This window comes from Oncorhynchus masou, unplaced genomic scaffold (assembly GCF_036934945.1).
Source record: "Oncorhynchus masou masou isolate Uvic2021 unplaced genomic scaffold, UVic_Omas_1.1 unplaced_scaffold_3063, whole genome shotgun sequence".
NCBI classification, from domain to species: Eukaryota; Metazoa; Chordata; class Actinopteri; order Salmoniformes; family Salmonidae; genus Oncorhynchus; species Oncorhynchus masou.
The window spans coordinates 26530-32500 of NW_027009481.1; the positions used below are offsets into that span (position 1 = coordinate 26530).

The window sequence follows — 5971 nt, forward strand, 5'->3', positions numbered from 1 at the left end:
CATTACCAGAAGTATTCTCTGGGTCATTACGTCTGATGTAGACCATTACCAGAAGTATTCCCTGGGTCATTACATCTGACATAGACCATTACCAGAAGTATTCTCTGGGTCATTACGTCTGATGTAGACCATTACCAGAAGTATTCTCTGGGTCATTACGTCTGATGTAGCCCATTACCAGAAGTATTCTCTGGGTCATTACGTCTGATGTAGCCCATTACCAGAGTATTCTCTGGGTCATTACATCTGACATAGACCATACCAAGTATTCTCTGGGTCATTACGACTGATGTAGACGTAGCTGCATGGACCGTCTTCGTTTGGTCAGGACAGATGCTTTCGGTTTTATGTTGTACTTTAATTCTAGACCCACAAATAATATCACTGGGAATTATCAAAGGAAACTTCCCTCATCACATCCAGGCTGGCAGCTGATCAGTGGATGTGCCCTCCTTCTTCAGGGGCCTTCTGGATCTTTGGTACAGCCAATCAGATGTGAATGAACCTCATTTGGTTGATCCTGATGGTGGTAATGAAGTAACATAGCTATTTAATTGGAAGACTATGACTGAAGCTTTTTGACGAACTGTTGAGCATAAAGGGTAAATGCATTTACTTGTGTTTATCATCCACTACACCTCTGTTGTTTTTCATCCCACAACTGATGAGAATGCTCTTTGACCTCGACAACTCTAGTGCCCTGCCACGTCATATCTCAACTCAATACACAAAACACCACAAGAGAATATCAGTCGAAAGACTAAATCAAAGTTTGAAGAAAGCCCAACACCTTAGAATGAGTACTTTATTGTCAATGTGTGAATGGCATAACTTTTTCAGGTGATTGATAAAATATGAGAACTAAAACCGGGTGTGTCATGTTGTCTGCAGGATATATCTCTTTCAAAAGGCATTGAGGCATATATAGAATCCAAAGTGCATCATTCTGTTCCTTTTGTTTTATTTTAGCCCATATACACATTACACTATACATAAATAATTGCATTGTAAAAATGACTTGGTATTTACAAGTATAATATATTTCATATAATATATAAAACTTTATATTAAATCTAGGTAGAGTATATTTGGGATAGTTGGTTGAGATAGCTATCTGTGTGTGTGTGTGTGTGTGTGTGTGTGTCTGTCTGTCAGTGTGTGTGTGTGTGTTTGTGTGTGTGTGTGTGTGTGTGTGTGTGTCTGTGTGTACACATATACCTGTGAGCACCTGTGTGAGTAAATACGTGTACTGTATTTGTGTTTCCCCGTCTGTCCATCCGTGTGTATGCCTGTCCATCCATCCCTCTGTCTGTCTTCCTAGTCCGTGTGCTATCTGTGGGTATTGAGCAACACCTCCACCCAGCAGGGGCAGGAGGTGACAAACTGTCTGGAGTAGCAGGGGCCCCAGCCCCTTGGCGAAGCCCCTCCTCACACTGTGGGGGTCATAGGGGCCCTCAGCCCCACAGGGGGCTCCATGCCCTGCTGCAGGATCCAACTGGACTTGTCATAGTCAAAGACTTTGAGTGAGTAGCCAGGCATCCACCCTCCTCACCGTCAGTCCCCTCACTGAGCTGGGCAGGTCCAGGGTGGGCGAGTGGACAAACACTGGGTGCTGGCTACGGTTGTAGATCCACACTCCGTCAGGTTCTTGGCTCAGGACAATCCCGTAGCCGATTTTTGCTGCGCGTTCGCTGGACACAGCTGCCCCGTGCTGCTGCCACCACCACCGCCTCGGTGACTACGGTTGCCATGGTGACCGTCGCAGCGGTGACCATTGCTAGCATTGGCAACGGCGTTGAGTTGGCCCAGGCAGAGGCCCGTGCCCTGGTGGTAGGTCGTAGAAGATGCTGAAGCGAGGGCTCGTGGGCCGGGTAGGGCGGCCGACCCGCGTCTGCTGTTCCCAGTAGGCTACGCTGCACCAGTGGGAGCGCCCGGCCACAGGAGGACGAGGCCCACGGAGGTACCGGGGGCTGAGAAGGAGAAGAGAAACATTGATTATTGTTGTAACCCCATTCACTTTTCATGCCAATAAAGCTGACATGAATTATATTAATTTGTGGGGAGGAAGAGCGTGAAAGTTACCCTGAATATCTGAACTAACTAAAGCTAGATTTACTACAGTCACTAACTTCAAGTAAAGACATGTGTCCATTGACCAGACTGATAGACTTAGGAGAGAGACCAGACTGATAGACCGAGAGAGGGACCAGACTGATAGACCGAGGAGAGAGACCAGACTGATAGACCGGGAGAGAGACCAGACTGATAGACCGAGAGAGGGACCAGACTGATAGACTTGGGAGAGAGACCAGACTGATAGACCGAGGAGAGGGACCAGACTGATAGACCGAGGAGAGGGACCTGACTGATAGACCGAGGAGAGGGACCAGACTGATAGACTTGGGAGAGAGACCAGACTGATAGACCGAGAGAGAGGACCAGACTGATTGACCGAGGAGAGAGACCAGACTGATAGACCGAGGAGAGAGACCAGACTGATTGACCTAGGAGAGGGACCAGACTGATTGACCAAGGAGAGGGACCAGACTGCTAGACCAAGGAGAGTGACCAGACTGATAGACCTAGGAGAGGGACCAGACTGATTGACCTAGGAGGGACCAGACTGATTGACCTAGGAGAGGGACCAAGAGTGCGTGGTCACGGTTAGTGGATGGAAATGGAAACTGTAACATTTTCAACACAAAACAATCCTACTTACAAAAACAAAAACTCCTCATCTTCTAGTAAAGTTCCTTATAGTTCCTCGTTTCCCATGAGCCTTTAATAGTAAGTTCTAAAAACCCTGGAAAACTGTCATCTTGACCGGCAATACCCCACTGCCACTACTGCTCCCCCTCCCCTCTACACCCCTCCCCTCCGCATTTCAGACAGGTGAGCCCGCATGGGAGGCCCCCCATTCCTCCATCTCACAGCCCCTATCCCCACAAGCTAAGAGAGGGAGAAAGAAAAAGAGCGAGAGAGAAAGGGAGAGAGAGAGAAAGGGGAGAGAAAGAAAGGGAGAGAGAGAAAGAAAGGGAGAGAGAGAAAGGGAGAGAGAGAGAAAGGGGCGAGAGAGAGAGAGAGAAGGGAGAGAGAAAGAAAGGGAGAGATAGAGAGAGAGAGAGAGAGGAGAGAGAGAGAGAAAGGGAGAGAGAGGAAAGGGAGAGAGAGGGAGAGAGAGAGAGAAAGGGAGGAGAGAGAGAGAAGAAGGGAGAAAGGGGAGAGAGAGGAGAAAGGGAGAGAAAGGGAGAGGGAGAGAGAGAAAGGGAGATGGGAGAGAGAAAGGAGGGAGAGGGGAAAGGGAGAGAGAGATAGACAGAGAGAGATATAGAGAGAGAGAGAGAGAGAAAGGGAGAGAGAGAGAAAGGGAGAGAGAGGGAAAGGGGAGAGAGAGAAGGGAGAGAGAGAGAGAGAGAGAGAGAGTGAAAGGGAGAGAGAGAGAGAAAGGAGGGGAAAGAGAAAGGGAGAGAGAGAGAAGGGAGAGGAGAGAAAGAGTGAGAGAGAAAGGGAGAAAGAAGGAGAGGGCGAGAGGGGGGGGGGAGAGTGAGAGAGGGAGAAAGGGAGAGATAAAAGGATGGAGAGAGAGAGGGAGAGAGAAAAGGAGGGAGAGAGAGAAAAGGAGGGAGAGAGAGAGAGAGAGAAAAGGGAGAGAGGCAAGAGAGAGAAAGGGAGGGAGAGAGAGAGAAAGGGAGGGAGAGAGAGAGGAAGGGAGAGAGAGAAAGGGAGAGAGAGCAAGAGAGAGAGAGAAAGGAAGAGAGAGAATCTGTCCATGTATCCTGTTGGGGGAGGATGCAGAGAGCTGTGGGTTGGCAGCGCACTACATTGCTGCCTGCCATAAGATGAGGGACAGTGTCTGACAAACCAATCAACCTGCACATGTCTTCTACTGTATGCTTATTGTTATTGTTCAATAAATGGTTATTTTGACCCTTGGTTGTTGTTGTTGTTACTGTCGTCCCGTTGACAATTTTGATTCTTATTATTTTCATATTGTAAATATCCAAAGTAAGCTTCGGCAATATGTACATTGTTACATCATGCCAATACAGCAAACTGAATTTAATTTAATTAAGAGAGAGAGAGAGAGAGAGAGAGAGAGAGGGGGGGGGGCAGAGGGGGAGGGATTATGCAGCATTCAGCTCCCTGACAACCTAGCGCGAGCCCGCGAACCCCTGACCCCCCAGCCCTCATGCTATCAGCTCACATTAACTCCCACACAGAGTGATGCCATTATTTTGCTCCAGAGACTCTATTGACACAGAGGATTTAAAGCCCATGTGCCTGTGGCCCCATTCCTTTCATACTCATGCTAGCCCCCATCTCTGGGGCCCTAATGACAGCCCTCTTTCCTATTAACAAGCTGCTTTAAGGTGAAGCTGTGCGGAGAGATGCAGTGTGTGGGCTATACGTTTTCACTGTGGACATTTGACTTTTCCGTTGGTGGACATACTCTGTGTGCAAACTTTAACATGTGCAAACACACACACCGTTTTTCAAATTGCGCTTCTCATCTGAGGCCCACGTGTGTCATTAGTAATTCCAGTCTGGCAGCTCCTGCGGTCTGCACTTTTTACAGCTCCACAATAAGAGGGAACAGAACAGGCTGCTAGCAGGAGCGGGATCAGACAGACGTTACACAGCCTGTACTCGTCCCTGTAATAACACAGATCAACTCATACAGAGAACGGGGAAGGAGCACTATGGGAAAATACACATTTGATTAGAAATGCATGTCTAAATGTCACGTGTTTCTCCAGTCCCCTGCAGGAACTGAAACAGTGCAAATCCTTCATTGGCATCGAATGCATGACACACAAGTGGGTTATATTGACTCTGAACTACGCAACGTGTTCCCAGTACAGCCATTCTCACTACCATTCATTTCACACAGGCTTTCTTTCAGGATATAGCTGTTCATCGTGTGCATTGAGGTCAGTGGATTTGTACAGGTGCTGTGCAGGTATATCTCTCATGTAGATTGATGTCATTTGCTATGTGCTGTGTAACATTTCTGACCTAATCCAATGTAGAGATGTATTACACCTCATGTGTTCCCCTTTACCAGATCATCTCTCATCAATAAGAGCTTGTGAGAGAGAGAGGGGGAGAGAGAGGGAGAGGGAAGAGGGGAGAGGGGGGAGAGGGGGAGAGAGAGGGAGAGAAGGGAAGAGAGGAGAGAGGAAGAGGAGAAGGGGGAGAGGGGGAAGAGAGGGGAGAGGGAGAGAGGGGAGAGGAGGAAGGGGGGAGAGGGGAAGAGGGAGGGGGAGAGAGGGGGAAGAGAGGAAGAGAGGGGGAGGGGGATGGGGAAAGAGAGGGGGAAGAAGGGGAAAGGGGAGGAAGAGGGGTGGGAGAGAGGGGGAGAAGAGGGGGAAGAGAGGGGGAAGAGAGGGAAAGAGAGGGGGAGAGGAGGAAGAGAGGGAGAGGGAGAGGAAGAGAGGGGAGAGAGGGAAGAGAGGGGGGAAGAGGGGGAAGAGAGGGGGGAGAGGGAAGAGAGGGGAGAGAGGGAGAAGAGGGGGAGGAGAGGGGGAAGAGGAGGAAGAGAGAGGAGGAAGAGAGGGGGAGAGGGAAAGAGAGGGGGGAGGGGGGAGAGAGGAGGAAGAGGGGGGGAGGAGAGGGGGAAGAGAGGGGAGAGAGGAGGAAGAGAGGGGGAGAGAGGGAAGAGGGGAAGGGGGGTGTGAGGAGGAAGGGGGAGGAGGAGGAAGGGGAAGAGAGGGGAAAGGGGGGAGAGAGGGGAAGAGAGGAGGAAGAGAGGAAAAGATAGGGGAGAAAGGGAAAGAGAGGGGGAGAGAGGAGGAAGAGAGGGGGAGAGGGAAATAGAGGGGGAGAGAGGAGGAAGAGGGGAAAGAGAGGGGGAGAGAGGGAAATAGAGGGGAGAGAGAGGAGGAAGAGAGGGGAAGAGAGGGGAGAGAGGAGGGAAGAGGGGGAAGAGAGGGAAGAAGAGGAGGAAGGGGGGAGAGAGGGAAGAGAGGGA

General features: G+C 50.0%; 1 pseudogene; it reads right to left on the bottom strand.

The window, feature by feature from the left end:
• Positions 1-954: 954 nt before the first annotated feature.
• LOC135534138 (mothers against decapentaplegic homolog 6-like) overlaps positions 955-5971 on the bottom strand; it is a 7101-nt pseudogene continuing 2084 nt past the window's right edge.